At 48.9% G+C, this 14646-nt stretch overlaps 1 protein-coding gene across 1 annotated transcript in view; it reads right to left on the bottom strand.

Moving 5' to 3' along the window:
* Window positions 1–14646, bottom strand: part of LOC147011568 (uncharacterized) — a 78660-nt gene that overhangs the window by 50589 nt on the left and 13425 nt on the right. The window lies entirely within an intron of this gene.

Consider the following 14646-nt stretch of genomic DNA (forward strand, 5'->3'; position numbering starts at 1 on the left):
TTCGCAGGGCAGCTCACCGGATGACGGGATTGGGGCAAAGCCTTCGGGACCCCCAATCTTTGATGATAGGAGGGAAACCACGGGGTAACATCCCTGGGTCAGATTGCGGGAGAGTGTGTCGGAGTGGTGCTGAGGTGTCGTCCACCAGATGGCGGGCTCCTTGGGTTAACCTGAGGCGGTCCCTTCGGGTGGGTGCCTGGAATGTCCTATCCCAAAGAGAGGATGATCACCTGTCTCTGTTATCATCTGAGCTCAAGCGTTTGGACATCGGGATTGCAGCTCACTCTGAGGTTCGGAGACCGGATTGCGGTGAGATAATGGTGGGTGGTTACACCTACTATTGGTCTGGTCGCTCTGATGGTTACCATACCCAAGGAGTTGCTGTAGCTGTGTCCAATAAGCTGACCCCAATGATAATTGAGGTAACACCGGTCAACGAGCGTATTATGAGATTAAGGATTCGTCACTCCTTAGGTGTCATTTCCCTGGTCTCTGTTTATGCTCCGACTGAGGCGAGTGATCTCACCGTGAAGGATGCATTCTACGCTACACTCGAGTCTGTGGTTGATCAGTGCCCCAGACGAGATACACTTCTAGTCTTGGGGAATTTCAATGCATCGACTGGAACTGATAGGGATGGTTATGAGGTGTGTGTTGGTCCCCATGGGTCAGGAACTATGAACCAGAATAGCACTAAGTTCCTTGACTTTGCAAGAAGTCATGGACTTAGGGTGGCTGGTTCATGGTTTCAACGCCCACAAGCTCATCGCTGGACTTGGTATTCCAACGCTGGCGGTGTGGCAAAGGAGATTGACCATGTCCTCATTGACGGTCATTGGAGGATGATCCAGAACTGCAGGGTCTACCGGAGTGCTCAGTTCCTCAATACTGACCACAGGCTTGTTGTAGCAACTCTAAAGCTGCACCTTAAATCCTGGTGAATGGTACCATCCCAGCCTAGGCTGGATGTTCCCAAGCTCAGGGATGAGAGAGTAGCTGAGGAGTTTGCGAACAGGCTGAGTGGACACTTGGGGGGTCTGGGTGCTTTGGGAGGTCCTGAAGAGTTGTGGAGTGCCTTCAAGACCACCATCCTTGATGTTGCCGGTGGATGCCTTGGAGCTCACCGCAGGGCAAAGAAGAATTTTGTCTCTCAAGGGACACTGGATACCATTGACCAGAGTCGCAGGGCCAGGCTGAATGGCAGAGCTGAGCTGTTCAGGGAGCTGAGGCGTAAAACTGTACGTGCACTGAGGGTGGACAAGGAGGCCTATGTGTGAGGAATCTGTGAGGGGGTAGAGCATCACCTGTGGACAGGTGATTCTCGTCCCGCTTACAGGGGAATTCGCACATTACGTTCATCCAAGCCCATCCCTCGGAGCACTGCAGTTCGAGCAGAGAGTGGTAGGCTCTTGACAGAGGAGTCTGAAGTGAAGGCCCGCTGGGCCGGTTACTTTGAGCAGTTGTACCAGGCTGATCCCCCAACTGTCGAGTTGGACGTCAAGGGTGTTACAATCCCTGTTGCTGACCCTCGAATCAAGTGTGGTCCACCTTCGCTTGTGGAAACATGGGCTGCGGTGAACCAGTTGAAACGGGGCAAAGCTCCAGGGATCTGTGGCATCCATGCCGAACTTCTCAAGGCTGGTGGAAATGCTGCACTCGTGTCGTTGCATGCAGTTTTGTGCTCTGCCTGGAACACAGGCATCATCCCAACTGATTGGAAGAGGGGCCTTGTTGTCCCTCTCTGGAAAGAGAAGGATGATCACCAAGACTGCAACAACTACCGAGGGGTGACGCTGCTCTCAGTGCCGGGCAAGGTCTTTGCTCGGATAATTCTTGATAGGGTTCGCCACCATCTGCTTGAGCACCAGCGTCCAGAGCAGTCAGGCTTTACACCAAAGAGGTCAACGATTGACCGTATCATTGCTCTTCGTGTCCTCACCGAACGCAGACGAGAGTTTCGGCAGGGGCTGCTTGCAGCCTATGTTGATCTCTGTAAAGCATTCGATTCAGTGAATCGGGATGTCCTCTGGAGGATTCTTGGTCTTCGTGGGGTGCCACCAAAACTGATCGATCTGATGTCTGAACTCTACTCTGGTACTGAGAGTGCTGTGAAGTGTGGTGGTACCATCTCTGACTTATTTCCAGTTGTTACTGGAGTTCGTCAGGGATGTGTACTTGCCCCCACACTTTTCAGCACTTGTATGGACTGGATTTTATGGAGAATGTCGGAGAGATCAAGTTGCGGTGCATCGTTTGGGAATATCAAGATCTCGGACCTTGATTTTGCAGATGATGCAGTCATCTTTGCGGAGACTTTAGACATCCTCTTGGGGACCCTCGAGGTGCTGAATGCGGAGTCGGAGCCGTTGGGATTACGGGTTTCTTGGGTCAAAACTAAGATCCAGGCTTTCGGTGACATCTTGGATGCTGCTGTCCTGTCTGTGTCTGTTTGTGGTGAGGATGTTGAGGTCGTGGAGAGATTCACTTACCTTGGCAGTGATATTCATGTCTCTGCTGGCTGCGAGTCAGAGGTCAAGAGACGTCTGGGTCAGGCCTGGGGAGTCATGGATTCACTGGATCATGGGGTGTGGCGCTGCCGGTACCTGTGCAGGAGGACAAAAGTCCGAGTCTTCAGGTCCTTGGTACTTCCAGTCTTGCTCTATGGGTGCGAGACTTGGACTCTGACCAAGGATCTGAGACGGAGACTTAATTCCTTTGGTACCAGGTCTCTTCGGAGAATCCTTGGCTATTGCTGGTCGGGTTTTGTGTCCAACGAGCGGTTGCTGAGAGAGACTCGGATGAGATTTGTTACCTGCATAGTCCGTGAGCATCAGTTGCGGCTGTATGGACATGTGGCTCGTTTTCCTGACGCTGATCCTGCTCACCAGATTCTCTCAGCGAGGGAGTCTCATGAGTGGAGGAGGCCAGTGGGCCGACCACGTGCCTCATGGTTGCAGCAGGTTGACCATCATCTCAAGGAGATGGGGATGGGCCTGGCATCTGCCTGGGGGATGGCCAGACGGAGGCCCCTGGAGTACCGGCGGAAAGTGGACGCAGCGACGCGCTGTTCTGGCACATGCTCCCATACCTGACCTGACCTGCTGAGGATTGCAAAGTCCAAAAAACCCACACAGTTGGGGAAGATCTTGTGATGCCCTCTGTGAGTGATGTGTATAGATGTTTATTTGGCTCCGAAACAGTAAAAATTAAAATTTCAAATAATACAGTTTGTCGTTGCATTCAAGACATGTCACTCGCTATAGAAGAGCAACTTGTTTAACATCTTCGAGGTAAGAGATTTGCCAATCAACCTGATGAATCCACAGACATTGTTGGTTTAGCTCAATTACTGGTTTACCTTGGGAAGGTGAAATCGTTGATTTCCTTGTCTGTAAACGTCTGTAAACTCAGACAAGTGGTGAAGAAGCCTTCAAAGCTATTGATTCCTACATGTTTGAACATTCTTTAAAGTGGTCGGATTGTATCGGGATATGCACCACCGGTGCACGTTCAATGACAGGAGTGCACAAAGTTGTGATTCAGTGGGTAAAACAAGTTGCCCAAGCAGTACGAGTAACCCACTACAATGTGCACAGAGAAGACTTCACCGCTCGCCATTTGCAGCCAGAACTACACACTGTTCTGACAGATACAGTGAAAACAATCAAATTTGTGAAAGCAAGGCCACTTGATTCTCGTCTTTTTTGCTGCACTATGCAATGAAAATATAGCTGATCACGTCCAACTGTTTCTGCACACCGAGATCTGCTGGCTGTCGGGCGGACGAGTGTTGCAGTGTTTATTTGAGCTGCACAAGGAGCTTGAGGAATTCTTGACAAACACAAGTTACATCCACGCAAGCCAATTCAAAGACCGACTCTTTCTTGCTAAATTTGCATATTTAGTTGATATATTTCATCTTCTGGATGATCTCAACCTTTCACTGCAAGGCAAACATATGAACATTTTGATGCTCAGTGATATAGCGATGGGATTCAGAAAGAAACTCGGTGTGTAGCGAACTCATTAGAAAATGGAATTACTGGAATGTTTCTGTTGCTCATAGAATTTCTAAGTAATTCTGAGATTTGATTGCCCAGCATCAAAGTTGTTTTAACTGCTCACCTTAATGCCTTAGATACGCAATTTGAGACATACTTCAGAAACATTTCACATGACAAGTGACAGTGGATCTATGCACTGTGCTCCAAAGCTGTTCAAAGATTTGTGTTCTCAAACACAAATCTTAGCTGCCAAATACAAGATCAGCTGGTGGATTTGTCATGTGATGGCAGCCTGAAGGTAAAATTCAGACAACAATCTCTCACGGCATTTTGGCTCTCCACTGAAAAAGGACTATTATACATCTGTAATTCCAGCAATCTCTGTGTGACTGTGACCGCTGTTTCTCGACAACCACTGGTCCGATCCAACTGAAACTTGCCAGGTATATTGCCGGGGTGCTGTGGATGTGGCTTTTCAAGGTTTGATATTAATCGGACAAGTGGTTCCCAAGTTATGGCCATTTATTTAACAAAGCAATGACAGGACACGTTGCTGCGTAGGCGTGGCCGATGGGGGAAAGGGCGCCTTAGTTACCAATGACAGCACACGTTGCTTGGCGTTTTGCACACACAGTATCTATCTTCTGTCTATCTATAATTCCGGCAATCTCTGCTTGTTTGCCTTTCAAAAGGTTTGAAATTAATCAGACAAGTGGTTCCCAAGTTATGGCCAAGTTAGAGCACGTTCCCCATTACAGGTTACAACGTATGGCATTCCAGATAGTGATGACTTACTGTATTAGAATAATTTCTCGATTTCTTATCCGCATTTATAGATAAACACAATGCCCCAATGCAGTCGTCATTTACGAGAATGAAGGAACGGCCTGTGTGGTTGTTTGAAAGTTTTTTTTTGCATGTACGGCCACGCACGTATGGCCACGCACGTATGGCCACGCGAGAGCGAAGGAACGGCCTGTGTGGTTGTTGCTTCTGGCACACGGTTTGAATTTTTTTTTTTTTGGCACGTACGGGCACGCATTAGTTCATAATAATTTGAGCAGGATTTGAATTCAGGATGCAGGTATCCAAAGCCCACCACCCTAACCATTAAGCCAACACCAGCCTGATAATACTATTACACAGGTTTAACATCACAATGTGTCAGAAACATTTTTGGGAGATAATACACAGTAAGTGAGCATGGAGACCATCAACACAGTTTACTCAGGGAGTTCACAAAAATCACATTCTATCATTATTCATCATTTTACTAATTACAGGTATGCAGATCTAAATATCTCATGCCCTAATATGGCAAGTCTGGCATTCAAATCCATTTAGTGAATGAATTAAAACAAATATCCGATATGTAGTGTATATATGTACTGTATCAGATTACACCTGACACACACCTGTTACAAGTCCACGTTAGTTTACATCAACCAGTCTGCAATCCTATCATCAATCGACTTTGTGATTCTGGGACACAAGAACCTGGGAATCTCAGCACTACCAAGAGTCATATCTATAGCTGCCGCCATTACCCCGTATTTCCACCATGATGAACATATTATTTAACTTCAATTCTGTAATTATAACGGAAAATGATGGTTAAACGATATCAGTATTTAAATGTGAACATGTCCAAAAAATGTTGAAATCGACGTTTCTCAATTATATTCAGAGTTACATCACAACGTACTTGCAGGCCGTTACATTTCCAGGATGATGTCGATGCACCAAATAAAACTAAATAAAGCATCATTTAACCTCATTTACAGCTATTAATATTCATGAAGCACTAATTTAACATTAATCAAGAAATGAGGAGCAGCAACTGGTGATCTTTAGATGAAGAAGATTGGTTGAACGAGGTATGATTGTACCAGTTATGGGATACCATCAACATTGCCAAAGATTTATTTAATTATAAACTTTTACAGATCGTCCATGATTCAGCACCTCACCTGCTCCTGTCCTTTCATGAAGATTCACCGATTATATATTCACAATAATTGTAGAGTTTAATTCCACAACGAGCTAAGTAGAGAAATGGTTAAAAATTCATCTTCATTTATTTGTGAATATAAAGATAGAACAACAACTGTGATATCTATCATATCATTCCGAACCTTTACACAGGTGGATTTATTTCTCCCTTGAATTGAGATGTTCGTTCCAGCGCCAACGAACTTGATTCTTGTGAAAATAAATTTATATATATATGTATGTATATATATATATATATATATATATATATATATATATATATATATATATATATGTATGTATGTATGTATGTATGTATGTATGTATGTATGTATGTATGTATGTATGTATGTATGTATGTATATATATGTATGTATGTATGTATGTATGTATGTATGTATGTATGTATGTATGTATGTATGTATGTATGTATGTATGTATGTATGTATGTATGTATGTATGTATGTATGTATGTATATATATATATATATATATATATATATATATATATATATATATATATATATATATATATATATATATTGTTGTGGTTGAGGAAATACGCAAACCACCATTCAGGTCCCGTAGGTGAGATATCTCTGTAAGTACATGTGTAGTTAGCCCCAAACCCGTTGTTTAGAGGGAATAAATGTCATTCATTCGCGCTGCGACACTTTAAGATAGCCGTTTTTCTGTTCTATCTTTATTTTGAACCAACCACGTCTCAACCGCCATCACACAACAACCACCAATCGCAACGCCGCTTCACAACAACAACAACAACAACGCCAACATCCACGGCCTTTACCTTCACAACTCGCTCTCGCAACCATCGCATCACCGCCATTCCAAGCGTCGCCATGGCCATGACCGCCACAATAAACCCTCCACCACCTTCACCTCTCCTTCTGCGGTCTTTCCCGCACCGCTTGTGGGCACCGATCCTGGACTCGTACAGGGCGCATGCCGAGCAGCGGGTGCAAAAAGCGGCCTTTCCGAGAAGTCGGATCAAGAATGATACACGCCCACTTCTGATCCGTCCAATCATTAAGCGCAGGGCGATTTGGCCCCGCCTCCAGGCGTCGGAGGAGAATCGATATATGCAATTTTGCGGATCAGGAATAATTCACGCCCACTTTTCCTCCGTCCAATGGGCGAGCGTGGCTCCGCCCCCGAGCCCATCCGATCCGAAAATCTGCATATGGGTTCTCCTGTCGCACTATAAAGCGCCGAGCACGGGGCGAATTGAGTCAGTAGAGAGTTTCTGTTTCTGTTTCGGGCTCAGGGCGAGTTGTGGCGGCGGCGAAGTGTGGCAGCAGCAGTCAAGACGGGTCTGGAGGAGAGTCAGTCTGTCGGAGAGCTGCAGAGAGGAGAAGCCGGGAACGCGGTCGAGGGCGCAGTGGAGTCGCTCGTCGCGGGACCCAAGCAAGCCAGCTATCCTCTTTCCCCAGAGCATCAACAACCCCCCCCTGTTTCCCCCCCGCGCTGAGATAGTGCGAAAAGGGGGGCCCCGTTCCCACCCCATTCCAAGCAGTGCCAACGAAACCCGCGGAGGAGCGCGGAGTCGGGGCACCACCGCCATTTTGCGGCTCATCACAAGACGGGTAGGCTCCACGCGGTTTCGTCCCCAGGCTCGTCTGCCCCCTGGTCGTAGAGGGTGGCCCTTTTTCTTTTGCTTTTGAGTATATGTGTTGTCGGCGCCGTCTGTAAAGTAAAACTTTGTAAGTGTTGCCGTGTGCTCGCGTAGTCGGTAGTAGATCTGCATTGTGTTTCTTTTGTTGCAATTGCTTTTGGTGCATAATTGTTGTGTTCCTTTTGTTACATTTGCTTTTGGTGCATAATTGTATATGTGTGCTTTCCGTTTGCCGCGGAATAAATGTGCCTCATGTTGAACTGTTTTCCCCGTTTCGCTTCGTCTTTACTTTAATTGAATCTCCATCTTACTTCACGTAAAGGGTTGGTCGTGGGTGTGGTGTAGTCTGCGGGCCTACGGGGAGGGGCATGATGATGATGCATGATGGGAGTGATGATGGGAGGAGTGGTCGTGGTGGTCATCGTATCTGCAAGGGATATAAGGTGTGTGCACCGCCTGAGGCGTCGTAGGAATGCAGTAGTCGCCCGGCTTGTGCGTGTGCATACGTAATAAAGGAGAGCCGCGGGCAAAGTACGCCTGCGCTCGCGCTTGTACAACACAGCCCGGCTCGACTGTTCCCCCGCTCGTGTCTGCCTGCTAAGCATCTCCCATTCAGTACATTACAGTGGGCTAAATACGCCCAATAATTAATCGGAACCGTCGAGGTTGACGATAACACCGCTCGGTTATCCCGATAGTACGGAACGGGTCGCTTAAAGTGGCCCGTGTCCGAAGTCAACCTGCGGTGAGGTGCGATCGCCCGGTCTACCCTCCGTGTGGGTACTTAGGTAGGTCGAATTTGGCGAACAACCCTATCCCACGCGGGGGGCCGATTGGCACGATCGTGGTGAGGCCGAAAGGCCCACCCATGACTAGTTCCCGGCGTTAGTCCGAGAGGGTCACGACGGAATTGTCCGTCCGGTGGGTGACGTGCCGCGATTCGAGTTACGTGGCCGCTCCCACGCCGGCGGGCGCGAATCCGCAACAATATATATATATATATATATATATATATATATATATATATATATATATATATATATATATATATATATATATATATATATATATATATATATATATATATATATATATATATATATATATATATAGTGTGTACTAGGTGCAGCGGGACGCAAGAAGCACGCGGGCCACCATCTACTCTGCTTTATTGCGCAGCCGGAAGCACAGTTCTGCCACCCCTAGCGGGCGAGGCATGATATACGAAAACCCAATCACGTGACACAGCACACTCCTCCCCTCGTAAAATGACCCGTCACATAACGAACGGATAATCACAACATGACCATCAGAAACCCATCAACACTCATAATCCTCCAAGTACCGCGGCCGCACCCTGACCCGCCTCGGACGGGCAGCGCTACCAGACAGCCCAGGCTCATACGCCTCCTGGCTCGGTCGAGGTGACATCCTCGCCGGACTCGCACTTTCCGCAACACCAGCTACCCCTGACTGCCCAGCCTGCTCGACGTCCCCGGGTAGGACGGCATCAGGCGAAGACCCCCTCGGCGCTGGCCCAGCCAGTCCCGGCGATACAACGTCAGGTGCCGGCGAGACTACCGGTGGGGGCCCCGCAACGTTCGGCTCGGGGAGGTGTGGGGGGGGTGACGATGAACAGCGATCATGCATCTGGTCCACGTGCCGCTTCCACACACCCCCACCATCAGTCCGCACCATGCAATTCGCCGGCCCCAGCACCCCAGAGACCACCGCCGGCACCCATTTGGAACCGTGGAAATAATTGCGTACCATCACCCGCTGCCCCACCTCGAAGCTGCGCAGCCGCGTCGGACGCGACATAGCCCCACTCACCGACCCTCCAGGTCGCAGCAAATCTAGCCTGGACCGCAAAGCCCGTCCATAGAGACGAATAGCAGGTGAGTCACCCGTGACAGGATGAACTGCGTTCCTGTAATGGAGCAAAAAAACATCGACCACCGTCTGCACAGGTGCAACACCCCCCCTGCGCAAAGCCCGCTTCAACATCTTGACAAACGACTCAGCTTGGCCATTCGTCTCAGGATGATAAGGTGCGGACCTTAGATGTCGAATACCATTCTGGCGGATAAACTCATCAAATACACCCGCGATGAACTGCGGACCATTATCAGAGACCAGGATCTCCGGCAACCCTTTATTAGCAAAGATCGTCCGCAGCTTCTCTACCGTAATGCTTGCTGAAGTATGCTGCATTACTACCACCTCCGGCCATTTAGAGAATGCATCAATCACAATCAAAAACATCTTGCCATTAACCGGCCCCGCAAAATCTACATGGACCCTCTGCCAAGCTCGGTCTGGCACAGGCCAGAGCCCCGAAGCTCGACGCGGGTTATCAGCATCTGTCTGGCACGTGGTGCAACGCTTAACCAATTGCTCAATGTCTTTGTCCAACCCCGGCCACCACAACAGGCTACGAGCAAGACTCTTGGTCTTCACGATGCCCAGGTGACTGGCATGCAGTTCTTCCAAACACCGCTGCCTGAACCTCGATGGAATCACGGTCCTCATTCCCCACATTATGCACCGTTGGACCAACGACAGCTCCGCTGCGCGTGACGTGAAAGGTTGAAATGCCGGTGTCGAAGGTAGATCGCTCCAATTCCCCGTAGAAATCGCCTGGACGACACGGGCAAGCACCGGATCACGAGCCGACTCCACCGCGACCTGTCTGGCCGTGACCGGCCCGCTCTGGACCTGGTCCAGCGCAAACACGTCGACCCGGTCGCCCAGCTCAGACGCAGGTGGACCCTCCGCACACGGCAAGCGTGAGAGCCCGTCGCAGTTAGCATGCTTCTCGGTGCTTCGGAACTGAATATCATAATCGTAAGCACCCAGAAACAGACACCACCGCTGTATTCGAGCGGCTGCTACCACCGGCACTCCGCGTTCGGGTCTCAGGATGAATTGAAGTGGTTTGTGATCCGTCTGTAAAATGAAATGCCGTCCCAGCAGATATTGATGAAACCTCCGCACACCCCAGACGATGCTGAGAGCCTCCCGTTCGATCTGGGCATATCCGCGCTCTGCTGTGGACAGGGTCCGGGATGCAAAACAAACAGGCCGCTCGGAACCATCGTCCATCCTGTGGGAGAGCACTGCCCCGATGCCATATGCAGAGCTGTCGCATGCCAATAGGAGCGGACGTGCAGGCTCGTAGTGCACGAGGACCGTATCCTCTGTGAGCAGCCGCTTGACGCGGTCGAACGACACCTGGTGTGCAGGCCCCCAGGCCCAGCGCTCGTCCTTCTTGAGCAACCGCGTCAATGGCGCAAGTTGTGAGCTGAGCCCGCGCACGAACCTTTGGTAATACTGGGCCATGCCAATGAACGCGCGCAGCTGCGTCTTGTCGCGAGGTGGTGGCATGCGCTGAATCGCCTCCACCTTCCGAGGACCTTTCAACAGCCCCTCCGGCGTGATGACGTGCCCGAGGTATTCTAAGCGCTGCTTGAAGAACGCGCACTTGTCCCTGTTTAAGCGCAGGCCGCACGCTTCTAGCTTTGTTAGCACTCGGGCAATGTTCGCCAGATGCTCGTCTGCCGTTTTCCCCGCAATGAGTACATCGTCCAGGTAGGTCTGAGCGGGCAGGTCAATGCAAACCTGATCCATGGCTTTCTGCCACAAAGCTGGAGCCGAAGCAATCCCAAAACAGAGTCGGGTATATCGATAGAGTCCTTGACAAGTGTTGATTGTTAAAAGCTCGCTACTCCCGGGATCCATCGGCAGGTGAAAATATGCATCACGCAGGTCTAGCTTCGTGAAGTATCGACTCCCCGCCAATTGCGCATATATTTCATCGATTGACGGCAGTGGATATTGCTCCACACTGAGCCCCGGGTTAACTGTGGATTTGAAGTCCCCGCACAATCGGACGTCTCCATTCCGTTTCAGCACCGTGACAACCGGGGTGGCCCAATCCGAGCACGACACCCGTTCGATCACTCCACAGGCCTCCAGCCTATCCAGTTCACCCTTGACCTTGTCCCGCAGGGCATACGGCACCGGACGCGGTTTACAAAACCGAGGAACCACCCCCTCCTTCAAGAAGAGTTTCGCCTCCATGCCCTTGAGTTTCCCAAGGTCGCCTCTAAACAACCCTTGATGTCTTTGAAGAATCTCCTCCAACTGATCCTCCCACTGGCTCGGCACGGGTTGCACAAGGTTAACTGCGGCCCAGTCTAGCCTGATGCGGGTCATCCAATCTCGGCCGAGGAGAGACGGCCCCCTCCCCCGCACGACGTACACCCGAAGCGTGGCGACCTGGCCTTGGTACCGCACCGACACGTCTGCCATCCCGACTGGCGTTATCCTCTCGCGGGTGTACGTGAACAGCGCGAGGTTCGACCTGATAAGCTTCAAGCCGTTGAGTCTACGCGCGGTCTGTTCGCCGATGAGCGACACCGCTGCTCCCGTATCGACCTGGAACGTGATCGGCGTTTTGTTCACTTCGACTTCCACCGTCATCGGGCGCGCCGTCGTCGGGCCAACTGAACACAGGCTCAACACCGGCCGCTGGTTCCGCCCGAGTCGCGTCGCACATCGCCGTCCCCGACTTTAACGGTGGCCGGCGCCCCACGGCACACACGCGCCAAATGACCCACCTTGTGACATTTCAAACACACGTTGCCTTTATACGGGCATGCACGGCGCAGGTGCCGACCTCCACATCCCAAGCATGTCCGCGGTGCCACCCTGCTGCACGCGTGGCCGCGCGGCGACGTCCGACCCGCATCGGAGGCCGTGCGCGCGTCCCGGGGTACTCGCGACCTCGCGTGGCCGGTGATGGCTCGAACATCCCCGCGAGTCTGCTCAACCGCCATGTGTGCTTTCATTTTCTCCACGATGTCCCGAAACGCCAGCCCGTCATCCCGGGGCCTGTTCGGTGCCACTAAATCACCCAGCAGCCGATAATGCTCCGGCGAAAGCGAAGCGAGCAAGATCGACTTCTGCTTGCCCTCGTCGACCACATCGTTCGCGTGGAAATAGCAATCCAATTGCTCTGAAAACGATTCGAAGTCGTCCCCGTCGAAAACGGGCATAAGTCCGTATGCATCCCATCCTCGTCAGCCAACTAGTGTGTACTAGGTGCGGTGGGACGCAAGAAGCACGCGGGCCACCATCTACTCTGCTTTATTGCGCAGCCGGAAGCACAGTTCTGCCACCCCTAGCGGGCGAGGCATGATATACGAAAACCCAATCACGTGACACAGCACAATATATATATATATATATATATATATATATATATATATATATATATATATATATATATATATATATATATATATATATATATATATATATATATATATATATATATATATATATATATATATATATATATATATATATATATATACTTGTTTAGTTGAAACAGCCAACCAGGTGAATGAATTTTGGTCACATGATCGATTACGATATTTAAAATGACAGTGTGAACTGAAACTGGTGATGAGGTTGATGTTCTTGATGATATCTTTTCTGAGATTGTTACACCAACGAGGGCCAGTTAAAAACATAAAAGGGGAAATTAAACATAAACGGTACAGGTAGGAGGGGAATCTACCCCATGTCACTTGTGAACACAGAGCAGTTTCAACACTGTGGAACTGTAATGTAAAGTGAACAGACTCAGTTGTGATGATATCGTTACATTTCAGATTCCTTTCACCAAAACTGGACAAGCAGTCACAGGATAGCTTGATCTTAAAGCACAGTAGTGTGTCAGGACCATCCACAGTGTCGAAAAAAACAGCAGAGGAAGGAGGAAAGGAACAAACTCTGTTGTGTGTTTGAAAGTGTTGCAATGTTCCATTTATTTATTTATTTATCTATTTTGAATATGGAAGTTCAGGCCCAAGGAGGAACTAAACGATTGATTGTATCAGCTTCATCAGCAACAGATGGTCGATTGGGGAACATGCAGGTAAATTAACAAATAGGGCCAATACCCCTGGGCACTCACCTGGTAGGGAACCACTGATAATGAGGAAACCACTGGTAGGCATGGATAACCCACAAAATGTATACCAGAGAATAAAGTAAATACCTATGCATCTATCTATAAATCCAGAAATGTGTGTGTGTGTGTGTGTGTGTGTGTGTGTGTGTGTGTGTGTGTTTGTGACCGCTGTTTCTCGACAACCACTGGTCCGATCTCATTGAAACTTGCTAGGTATATTGCTGGGGAGCTGAGTATGTGCCTTTTCAAGGTTTGATAATAATCGGACAAGTGTTTGCCAAGTTATGGCCATTTATTTACCAACGAATGACAGCACACGTTGCTGCGTCGGCGCGGCCGATGGGGGAAAGGGCGCCTTAGTTAGTCCTAAGTCACATTTGCTCTACGGCAAGGATACGGCGGCCGTACGCCCTCTGAATTGACAGAAATGTGCGGCGGCCGCAGAGTTTTTGAGGTGGCCTCAGGGTGGCCCTAAGCTGTATGGCTATATTTTACAGGGTATATACAGCCTGGTGTTGGCACAGTGGTTAGGGCAGTGGCTTGGGATCGAAAAGGTCTTGAGTTCAAGCCACATTTGGCCACTGAATTAATACACCAGGGGGTTTACTCAGCCTGTCATCCTTCCGAGGTCGGCGAAATGAGTACCAGTACACTGGGCCGGTGTACATCCCGGTTAAAAATAGGTGTACCAAATCCCTGAGTTGTAAGAGGCGACCAGGGTTGCGTCAGGAAGGGCATCTGGCGTAAAACATTTGCCAAATCACGATGTGGATCATACGGATGATCCGCTGTGGCGACCACTAACGGGAGCAGCCGAAAGAAGAAGAAGAAGAAGATATATATATATATATATATATATATATATATATATATATATATATATATATATATATATATATATATATATATATATATATATATATATATATATATATATATATATATATATATATATATATATATATATATATATATATATATATATATCGTCGCCGTGGAATTATAACGCGGAGTTATAACTTTTTTCATTTCTA

The sequence above is a fragment of the Eptatretus burgeri genome, chromosome 15 (genome assembly GCF_056783735.1).
Source record: "Eptatretus burgeri isolate ZD-2024b chromosome 15, Ebu_testis_v1, whole genome shotgun sequence".
NCBI classification, from domain to species: domain Eukaryota; kingdom Metazoa; phylum Chordata; class Myxini; order Myxiniformes; family Myxinidae; genus Eptatretus; species Eptatretus burgeri.